Below are 12,090 nucleotides of genomic sequence, written 5' to 3' on the forward strand. Positions count from 1 at the left end.
AAAAAGGTGCATCTTTCCTTGAGATAATCAGTGAGTGAGCTGTTCTGAGGTAAATTCGCAGTGGCATCTAGTTTACCTTGCCTTGTTGAGGTCAACACCAGCCTGGGGTGCAGTGCTGACCTCCCCTATTTTACCACACAGTAAAATTAAAGTGCCTTGTCTTCACTGTTTTTTGTTTTTTGATCTTACGATAGCTCTTGTGTTAGTTACTCCAAGGTAAAAAAACATACCTTTTTCAGCAGTGAAGAGAAGGCCTACAAGTGATAGACACAATAGTTTGATATATTGTAACTTATGGGTTCTCAAACTTTTTCTTCCGAAGGCCCCCAACGTGCTATAAAAATTTCTCAGCCCACTTGTGCCACAACAAATGTTTTTCTGCATATCCAGTAGCTTAAAAGCTAGGGCCAGCATTAGGGAATAGCAAGCAGAGCAACTGTCCAGGGCTCCACACCACAGGGGGTTCTGTGACGCTTTGTTGCTCAGGCTGTGGCTTGAACCCCATATGGTGGGGTTTGGTTTTCAGCTTTCTGCCCTGGGCCCCAGCGATTCCAACGCTAGCCCTGCTCTCTGGTTTATTTTGGCAGGCTCCCTGAAATCTGCTCGCAGCCCCACAGTGGACCCTGGACCCCTGGTTAAGAACCACTTTGTAAGGGTCACAATAGAAAAAAATGAGAGATTTTGTAGTTACTATGGAATCCTGTCTTGACTTGGATTCAGGGAAGAGAAAAACACTTTGCGACAATGGATAAAGCAATCTTAATGTCATTTGCTCAAGCCAGTAGCAAGGGTTGGATCCTGATATCTGATTTGTTACTATTAGGCCAAATAGCTATTGTAATAGTAGCCAGAACCAAGCTGCATAGGTGCCTCCAATCTCTACCTAATTCCCATGGGCAAAGCTCTTTTGTTTAGCCTTTGCTTGTGAGATCAAGATTTGACTGCTGTTTTTATCTGCCTGTGTGGTGGTTTCACTTGATTGTTATGTGAAAAGAAAAGTAGAGTTGGTTGAAAAACTTACATTTTTTTTCTACAGAAAAGTAAATCTGAGATTCTAGTGCATATAAATTCCAGGGTTGGAAAGTAGTGATTTTTAAATGAGTTGTAGATGCTTTTGACCAATATAAGTAAAATATGCACAGCTCAAATTCAGTTAGGGAATATGGGTACATTATAATAAAATGAAAATGTAAACAACCTTTTTCCAATTGCTTTAATCCTCCTAATGGGTTTTTAGAAAAACGCTAGTAGTGATTTGTCTGTCTGTTATATAGAGCAGTCATGGCTGCATAAGTCAGAAGAGGGACAAAGTTCAGTAGAACCTCTCTAGATTTGTTTTCTTACTAAAGTGCAGCCTGAAGGCAGACCAGGTCTACAAAAGCATTTTCTGAATTTAAGACTGACTGATTATAATAACCTTATTTATAATGTCTGATCTACCATTATAAAAATTTGTCTGTGTGTCAATCAGGTTTGTAAAAAGAAAAGGAGTACTAGTGGCACCTTAGAGACTAACCAATTTATTTGAGCATAAGCTTTGTAAAGTATTCTGCTACTTAGCAGTTTTCTTTAAGAAAAAAAAGATTTTTATTACGTATTCTTATGGTTCAGACAAATACAAGAAACAAGTACTCCCTGAGGCAGCCCCTAAATAAATAAACCCATAAACTACAATAAATCTAAATTAGATTAATTGTCTAGATGTTAAGGTGGAAATACTATCACAAAATCATTCCCTTGTGCGCTCCAAAAATTCCAGGTTGTCCACTATTCACTAGGGGTGTAACCCAGGCCCCACTGAAGTTGATGGCTTCAGTTAGGTCAGGATCTGACTATAAATGTAAAGGAAAGACGTGGAGAGTATCCAGAGGAGAGCAAAAAAATTATAAAAGATTTAGAAAACCTGTGAGGAAAGGCTAAGAAACCCGAGCTTGTTTACTCTTGAGAAAAGAAGGCTGGGGGAGAGGGAAGAACCTGATAATAGGCAGTTAAGGGCTGTTATAAATTGTTCTCCAGGTCCATTGAAGGTAGGACAGGAAGAATGGGCTTAATCTGAAACAAAGGAGATTTGGGTTAGATATTGGGAAAAGTTTTCTAACTGTAAGGGTGGTTAAGCACTGGAATAGGCTTCAAAGTGAGGTTGTGGAATCCCCATCATTTGAGAAATTTTTAAGAACAGGTTGGACAACCACCTGTCAGGTGTGGTCTAGGTTTACTTGGTCGTGCCTCAAGGGGCTGGTCCCTTGCGGCCCTACATTTCTATGATTCTATGAAATCCTTTGTTACCTACTACATACCCAAGGACCCAGATTCTCAGATGCTATAAATCAGCGTAGCTCAAATGATGTCAATAGATCTATGCCGATTTATGCCAGCTGAAAATCTGACTGCAGGTGTCTGTGTTTTAATAGTATCATACTGTTATGTACTTCAATCTCTCTGCCCACAAAGCACTGGGAAATACTTTGTCCTGAGCATTAAGCAGATGTGAATAAAAAAATATATGGCTATATAGAGTTGTTAATTTCCAGCAGAATTCCCATTGATATAAATTGGAGCTCTGTGCATGGATTGAGATATTTGGAATGATTCTTGAATGGAGAGAGTTTATAATTTTGTATTTCAACTACTGTCACCACCACTTCAGAAAACTGTCCAGTATGATTAATTATATGGGGTGGGGGGGGAAGCAGGAAATAGTGACTGCTTGCTTCACAATCCAAGATGAAAGGTTTGTCTGAGTGATAAAGATAAAATCAATGTGCCTGAATGGTTTCTTTCATCAACTTAAATTACATTTTGTTTACCAGCTTGTGAGCCTAAACCTTGCCAAACATTATTTGTAATCAATAAGGGCTACTTACCAGATGGATTTTACTACCTTCCTCCACATTTTACTATGGTACGAGTCATACCATAGTAAATGCAGCAGCTGATGGTTCAAGGCAATGAATATAAGACATTAAATTCTGGAATGCATGTTGCACATTGAATTGTATCTAAGTGAGATTTCTATGGAGTCGTAGTAGGAATGTAAAAGAACCAAATGACTGACTGAAGGTATGAGTGATAAACAGTGCAATCAGGGTTATTAATGGTTCTAGCTTATGAATTGTTTTCATGAACAAGTACATCCGGATCATTATGTATAGTCTCCGTTGCTCTTGCTCCATATGAAATTGGTAAGTTTAGTAATTCTCTTCTTGGCTTGGCAGCAGGCTCCCTGCTTAATTATAATAGACTCTGATCTAGTTCTGTAAAGCATAAAAAGCAAAGTCGGCCGTGCACACAAGAGCATTCCATTTAAAATTAATATCTAATAAAGGGAAACACAGAGCTCCTCATAGTCAATTTGCTGTTTTAAAAAAAAAGTCAGCAACCTCCAAACTGGGTAATTTAAAGAAATATAAAGATACCCTAAGGTCAGTGGCTACAGCCGACCTCTGCTGGGATGGTGATGTATTATTACAATCAGTCTGGCAGAGCAGAATAAACAAGGACTCCCAAACAGCCCATTTGCTTGCTCCACTACAATTTTTCTACGCTACTAACCTCCCCTTTCTTCCCCCACCCCTATTAAACTATACATTTCTTTAGGGAAAAAAAGAGAAGCAAATGCTTAATCACCCAAAGAAATCAGTGAATCTAATTGATGCAAAACTTACACCCATATCAACATAATACCAGTTTTAAACAGTTGCAATCATGTATCTGAGAGGGAAGAACCCATTGGTGATGACTGTGTTCTGATTCTCTCACTGGTGATAAAACTCCAGCATAGTAAGAACTTTCAAACAAAAATTCATAAAAGAAGAGAAAGGTGTTGCAAGAGGTAACAAGAAACATAAAGATTTCGCTAAAATGAATGAGAAAAGAGCCTAGAAAGCACAATCTGGGTCCATGTCACTGATTCCCTCATATACCTAACACAGGCAAAAGTCCCATTTCCTTCAGCTATAGCCAAACAAGTTGTTGGGGTGCAGGGAAAAAGCTGCATGCCCTATGGGGGTGCGTCAACCCCCACTGAAGATAACGGGCTTTCCTTTGACATTCCTTGGAGTTGGGTCAGGTCCTAGATGCACAATTCTTTTAATATTTAGCACACAACATGCAGGACAATATATAATGGAGAACCTCCTATTCGGTCTATTGATGTCTACCAAATTACTTACACCACAACATTTGTTTTTAAGAAGAACTGCTGACTTCAAAAAGGACGTGTGACTTGAAAAAATAGGGATTGAATCAAAGCTAAATGAGTACCCTTGCTATCCTGGAAATATGTCAAATTACTATAGAAAAATACCAAATTTCATAATGCCATTGTAGAAATCAAAGGTATGTACTTATCTGGAATATTGTGTTCAGTTCCAATTAACCTATTTCAAAAAGTATGAAGAGAAATTGAGGGCTCACAGGTAAGTGCCCAACGTGATTAGAGGCATGAAATGATTTCCATAGGAAGAGAGACTGAAAAGGCTGGGCCTGTTTTGTTTAGAAAGGAGATGAATTGGAGAGGACATAAGAGGTGTTCAAAATAATGGTGTAGAGAACGGAAATCATACACTTCTGTTTTCCATTTCTCATAACACAAGAACAAGAGGCCACTAAATGAAACTCAAAGGCAGCATATCTGAAACTGGTAAAAGAAAATACTTTCTACATAGAGCATTATTAGCCCATGGAACTTATTGCCACAAGGTATCACTGAAGCTGAGAACTTGGCAGAAGAATTGGGCATTTAAATCAGTAAAGAGAACAATCCACAGTTACATTAGATAGGGTTGAAAAAATTAGAAGGGAAAAAAGTACATGAGCTAAAGCCTATTGAATTCATTGTGAATACTTCTGTCAACTTAAATGGGCTTTGGAGCAGGCCCTACACCCTCGTACTTCAGGGCATAAGCCAACAACTATTGTAGGGAGCTAAGTATAAACTTTCCATGTGGGAAGGTTATTCTATAATTTTCCTCTGTGGTGTTTCTTACACCTTCCTCATTCCTTGCATCAGGAACAGGGTACTGAACTAAATGACCCCTTGTGTGATCCAAAATTGCAATCCCTAGGTTTCTGTTAATGCTGTTCTGACCAGAAAGAACATGCTCTGGGTAAAAAACTGCACTTTGGTGTAGCAACATGTACATTTTATGGCTGATGTCTAAGCTCATAGGAATCATCTGCCAGAAATGAGATTTAATGAGGTCATGTGAGTGGACTAAATCACATAAAAGGAATAATAAATCTAGTAGTAATGAGAACAGAAGCAAATAAACAGAAGTAAGGAATTTCATATAAACTTTCCCTACATTGTTGGAATATTATCACAAACGATGAAAGCTGAATAAGAACAAAGGTGCCAAATCCCCGTTAGCCCTATTTTGAGGCCATACACAAAAGAAATTTTACAGTGGCTATTTCTTGTAAAGATCCAGTTCCTTTAATTGACAGACCAGGAAATTACAAATCTGCTGTCAGGATTAAATATCTTTTTAGAATTGAGACCAAAAAAAGGAAACAATGAAAAACAAAACCAGTTAAGAACCAGATATTAGATAGCATCAACAATGCAGAATTGTATGCAATTAGAGGCAGAAATCTGTAAAATAAAAAGGCATGATACCATATAATCTGAGAATCGTAGAAGTAATTTGCCTTTAACAATGTTCTATGTTAAAAATGTGATTTGAATGTCTTAATATTTGGATAAGTTAAATGTAATGTTTAGGAAGAGTAGTGGGTAGGCAGAAATCCATCTTAATTCATCTTGTTGCTCTGCCACCAGCTGTGTATATTTGTCCTGTGATGTTCTTCTTGATTATACCTTTATGAAATTTTTAAATGTAACCATTTAAAATTTTGGTTGCTGGGATACCAGACTGAAGTTGGCAACTGTGCGGATCAACACTTCACATTTTGTGAAAACTTGCAGTGGATTGAACAAACATGAAATAAGTCTAAGTATATATCCAGATATCTGTAGAATAAAGGGAGTAATCAGCAGTGATTACAGTTGTGCCAAAATAATTGGGTGTAGCATCTTCCAGAAACTGAATGTCATGTTGAAAGCTGGATGCCCTCTTCTACTTGCACTGCCACAAGAGAGCTAACAGCAGCTGAACTAGGCAGTGAGGTGTGGAAGAGGGTATCCACAGCTCATACGAATGCTTCCCCTCTGCCCCTGGAACCCGCTGAAGTTCCTTCTCTATACTGAATAGTTGGGCCTGTGTGGATCAGAACAGGCATGTCTAGATGACAAAAGGTGGCTGTAGAGCGGCATGTGGCATACTCCCTTCTAACTGCAACTCCCCGTCACATTATGCTTTTGGAGAGCGAGGGGGGCTTAGGTGCAAGAGGAGGGGATCGTCAACGATAGCCTGGACTCCTGAGCGTGATGTAGTGACAGTCTCCAGTTAAACCGTGGAATCTCTGAGGTTCAAGCCCAGTATCTCTGCAGAGTCTGCGCTTCTAGCAATATCCCCTCCTACTCCCATCTTTTTTCCCCCTTGCAAGGTTAGAAATCCCTCCCTCCTGAGGGGAGAATAGGGAGGAAACTGTGAATTAAACCTTTTTGTCTGAGTAAAGATTGCAGGCAGGGCCTATTGTTGGTAAAGCGCATTGCAGATGAAAAGTGCTACAAAACTGATATTCCAATACACATCTCTACATTTTCGAAAGAGGAAGGTGTCACAAGTCAGGAAGCAAGAAATGTATTTTTACCATGTTCCAGAAACTGTGTCAGGAATAACTGAGGTGTCCGCGCATAAGAAAAGAGGAGATAAATGGAGGAGATAAAGGAGGAATAAAATGTAAAAGGACATAAATAACAGATTGTTTGTTTGTAGGGCAGCATTACCTTGATACCATCCAAGAGGAGGGGGATTAGGATTCAGGACTGTGGTATGGTTCACTGAGTAGCATTGATTAATCACCTTTGTTTCCAAAGATGCTATAGTTAAAACATTAATAGCAGCCAAAACAGCCAAAACAGCACACAGCATTAATGCTTCCTTTTAAAGAAAATGTTTGTGACCCAGTGCATGCTTCCAGATTGAGGCTAGCGTGGAGTGAAGCTTTCTTACATAAAAAATTACCGCTGCAAAAATGTTTTATTTGCCTTTCTATCGTATTCCACACCATCATATCTGAGCATTTCCAAACATTAATAAATTTAACCTCACAGCACCCTGCAAGATAGGGAAGTGGTGAGCTATATATTTTGTTAAAGCATCTGGAAGCCTTCAGGCATGTGTACCTATATATTAGCATTTATTTATAATAGTATTTTTAAAATTTCCCCCTTTGCTAGTATTCAGAACAAATGCTTTCTTTATCATGTGGATAAGAGACCAAGTCATAGGAGCATTCTGAGAAACACTATGTCTTGGGTATTTGGGATTTGTATAAGCTCTGTAATAGACATAATACCCCAGCTGTACGAACATAGAGGTTATTGTTGCAGAAATGTCTTAACCTTTGTTGCTGTCAAAAAAGTCCAGACTTGGGTGCTGTTTTAAGGAAATGTTTTCAGAAATGCTGAGCACCTGCATCTCCAAATGAAATCAGTGAAAGTCATGGGTGCTCGGGACTTTTTATAAACAGACCCATTGTGGTTATAATTTCTGGTTCCTGGCATGTACATCTTCTTATGAGTCTCTTCACAGTCACACACTAACTCTTTGTAAGTCTTTTTGAACTGTGGTGAAAGTAAATCAATTTGCTTACAAAACCAATCGTATTTGGATCATGATTCATGACATTTCTTTTCCCTCTTGGGGCTCCTTCAGATCCTTTTTTTTTATGTAGACAAGGAACAGAAACACTGACAACATAGCTCTGAAAGGGTGCTTCCCAGAGTTGGAATATGCCAAATTATTCACTGTTGATGTGGGCAGTATCCACAGTGCCTGGAAGGGAATTGAATAGTCTGCCAAAAGTGGCCCCCTACATCCTGTATTTCCAGAAGATTTTGGATGTCGTGTCCTACCCATGTGCCATTTTGAGATCTGCACAGATGTGCCTACTTCCTCATCCGAAAATGAAGACATACGAGACCAAGAAACAAATGTTTTTTTCCCCTAAAACATTTCCTTAATACAGCCCCAAGTCTCGACTTTTTGAGCGATACTCAGTAGAGAATCCTGGCTCTTTAAAAATAATGTTAGGAATATGCCTTCTTTAGTGGAGAAATCCAAGAGGCATGTTTGCCTACAAATTTTGCACGCAGCTGTTCTGTGCAAAAACATATTGAAATTACCTTTATCCCATCCTCCTACCCCTCCACGCCCATTTAGTTGCTTCACCCACTCGTTGTATCTTATCCTAAACTAAGATTGTAAGTTCTTTGGAGCAGAGACTGTCTTGAATTTTATATATCTGTACAGTGTCTAGTTCAATGGGGATTGGTTAAGGGCTATGTAGTAGTAATAATAACAACAATAATTAATAATATTACTAGCAATCTGGTGATATAATTTTCTGGTCTGGTGATTCCAAGAGGCATGTTATTAGTGATCTGTTAATGAGCACTGTGGATGCATCCAATTATATACCAGCTCAAGTTTACCATTCAGTTAATATAGCATACAAGTCCATGATGACTTTGCCCTGAATATGACTACATTAGCTGTCAACTATTATTTGATTGGTTATCAGAGGAAACGATAACTTTTCTGAGTATATGAAAAGATCAACTTCCAGAGTTTTCATAATAGATATTGAAGACAAAAACAAGACTGGTTCATCAAGATGCTCTTTAGATTGTTCTTAAATGGATCTTCTCAATTTAGGATATTACTATTGTCTTTAATAATATTACCAGCATTATAGTCTGTCTGTCCTCCAATTATACCTTTGCATCATTGTCCTTCGTTTTATTTGGATGGTACTTTTTATTACGAAATACCTTAATAGGATATCTACTTGGGTCAAACTTGAGCTGATTGAATTATATGGCATATATTACAGCAATATAATCATTTGCCTAAGACACTATTTTTCTCTTTGTGGACATTCTATGATCAAACTGCAATTTTTACTTATTTATACATAATCTTAATTTAACAGATTAATTTCTTTTGAAAATTTTTTTAAGGCTCTGTATGGATTGTGATCAGTTCACTTGCAAGTACTTAGTACTCAATGTACTCCTAGCACTGGTTCTTGTAAAATTTTACTGCTCGAATGTCCGGGAAAAGTGAACACACAGCAATTTTCTGATTGATTTAAATACCTTGATTGTTGTCAAACCATATCTTGGGAACCAAAACTGGCAATAATAAATTGTTTGTTGATACCTGCTTGATTCAATAATTATAAGGGCCCCAATCCTGCACTGCATTCAAGGTGGGTTCTGCACAGCTCAAAGGGTACTGAGCGGGAAGTACAGATGCCTCAGCACTGCTGTACTCAATACTCAAGTGCCTATTGCTGCAAGGGACCCTCCTGATAGTCTGGGAACTATGGGGCATAGAGATGTTCTGGCCACAGCCCCTTTCCTTTGGTCATATCCTTATACTGGTGGCTAGTAGGGTGGTGGCATAAGAATTGACGCTGTGGTTTTACGCCACTAAACAATTTTCCTGTGCTGCAGGAATCCTTCACTGTCAAAACTAGCCTTAAGGCTGCTTTATGCCACCTTCCACACATCAGAGAATCTGGACCAGTATTCATTAAAAATATTAAATATTAATTCCTGTCTTGTGGTTTTGATAAGGATTCTCCTAGAGTCTCTTGACACCTTCTGAACTCCTAATTGCAAGGATATGCTGCCAGAAGCACTGACTTTTCTTGATAGTTGCTATAAAACTCACATATTTGACATTGTTTTTTTCAGTTGCCAATGCTATTATAATGATGTGACAGGTGAATCTTGGCAGATTTATCGTGTCGTAGGCTTTTATCAATTGCTTTTATTTCCCTGGCCTGGATTATGAATGGGCTGCTACAGTCATGCTGTTTGAGTTGGTTCCATTTTTAATTTTCCCCTTTGGGTCAACTTTCCTCTCTGATTCATCTTTGCTTTTACTAACAAGTGTTTGTTTGGGGGAATTCGGTGTAATCTTCTGGGAAAGTATCCTTAGCTGCCAGTGTACTGATTCTGTTTTTCAGTGATCCTTAGCCATGGTCCTCATCAAACATCATCATTTAATGACTTGCTTAAGACAGTGAGACATATGGATGGCGTTGAGTAATTGTCTTTGTGCAAAAACAACAAGGAGTCCTTGTGGCAGCTTAGAGACTAACAAATGTATTTGGGCATAAGCTTTCGTGGACTAGTACTTCATCAGATGCATGGAGAGGAAAATACAGGAGCAGGTATAAATACATGAAAAGATGGGAGTTGCCTTACCAAGTGTGAGGTCAATCTAATAAGACAATTCAATTAATAGTAGTATACCCAGGGAGGAGAAAAAACTTTTGTAGTGGTAATGAGAGTGGCCCATTTCAAACAGTTGACAAGAAGGTGTGAATAACAGTAGGGGGAAATTAGTATGGGGGAAATAAGGTTTAGGTTTTGTAATGACCCAACCACTCCCAGTCTTTATTTAGGCCTAATGTGATGGGTCCAGTTTGCAAATTAATTCCGGTTCTGCAGTTTCACGTTGGAGTCTGTGCAGCGTAAGTTGTGCCTATTTACAGACATTAAGCATTTTTATTTTAGAAGAAGCAGCTTATCATTCTGGTTCTTAATTTATGACCTACCATTAAAACCAGCTATTCCAAAATAGCATCTGGCTGAGCCTTTACTCTGAATGTATTAATTTACTCTTGCAACCCTTATATTAAGTAGTACTCACTTTACTTCAGTAGAATTACATTAGGGGAATCCCTAGCTGATTCCTTAAGGTAGCTTTTAAGTCCACTTACGCTGCTGGCTGTGATAAATGAGAGGGGGGATAGCTCGCTTTTGTAGACACCCAGCCAGCCAGTTGGCTATGGAATCCCTCTTGGTGCTTGTTCTCTACTTGCTTTACCTGTAAAGGGTAAACAAGCCCACAGGTAAAAGGAAAGGAGTGGGCACCTGACCAAAAGAGCCAAGGGGAGGGCTAGAACGTTTTAAAATTGGGAAAAAGCTTCCCTTGTCTGTGTGTTGTGGTTCTCCTGGAAAGAGGGGAACAGGGAGAAGTTATGCTGTGAGGAGCTTAAGACAGATATGAAAAACCATCAGATCGTACCTAGAGATTGCTTATCTGAAACCCGAGATATGTCAGTAAATTAGGAATGTCTAGAAAGACGCGATTAGATATATTTATGTTTATTTCTTATTGGCTTGTGGACTCCTCTGTGCTAACCCCAAATGCTTTTTTGTTTTGCTTGTAACCTTTAAGCTGGACCTCAAGAAGGTTATTCTTGATGTTTCAATTTTGTATTTGGGTTTTTTAAGTCTAGCAAAAGCCTAAGTTCTAGATGTATTTTCTTTCTTTTTGTTTTTAATAAAATTTACCTTTTTTAAGAACAGGATTCGATTTTTGGTGTCCTAAGAGGTTTGTGCACATGTTATTAAATTAGCTGGTGGCGACAACTGATTTCCTTTGTTTTTCTTTCTCGGCTCTTCCCCAGAGAGGGGCGAAAGGGCTTGAGGGTACCCCACAGGAAGGAATTACCAAGAGCGCCTTTCTGGTTTCAAAGGGTTTTTTTTGCATTTGGGTGGTTGCAGCATCTACTGATCCAAGGTCAGAAAGAAACTGTAACCTTGGGAGTTTAATACAAGCCTGGAGTGGCCAGTATTAATTTTTAAAATCCTTGCGAGCCCCCACCTTCTGCACTTGAAGTGCCAGAGTGGGGAATCAGCCTTGAGAGTGGCACAAAGGGAACTTAAGAGAGGCTAAAGATCTGGCCCCTTGTTTTTACCTACAATTTTCTAAGATAAAGAATTACTTGATGTTCTGTAGGCAAATTTTATTTTTTCCCACAACAGGTTTATCTTTATGTAAATTTGCTGCTTTTTAGATGTTACCCTATATAGGGAAACATTTGGATGTTTGTTCCTGCCATGTCCTTCACTTATTCCAGTAATGTTTAATGTACAATTTGTGACAGTGATTTCTTTGTTTTCTATTGATTGCTGTTTTGGTAAAAGTATGCATTTCT

This window comes from Eretmochelys imbricata, chromosome 10, assembly GCF_965152235.1.
Source record: "Eretmochelys imbricata isolate rEreImb1 chromosome 10, rEreImb1.hap1, whole genome shotgun sequence".
Classification (NCBI taxonomy): Eukaryota; Metazoa; Chordata; order Testudines; family Cheloniidae; genus Eretmochelys; species Eretmochelys imbricata.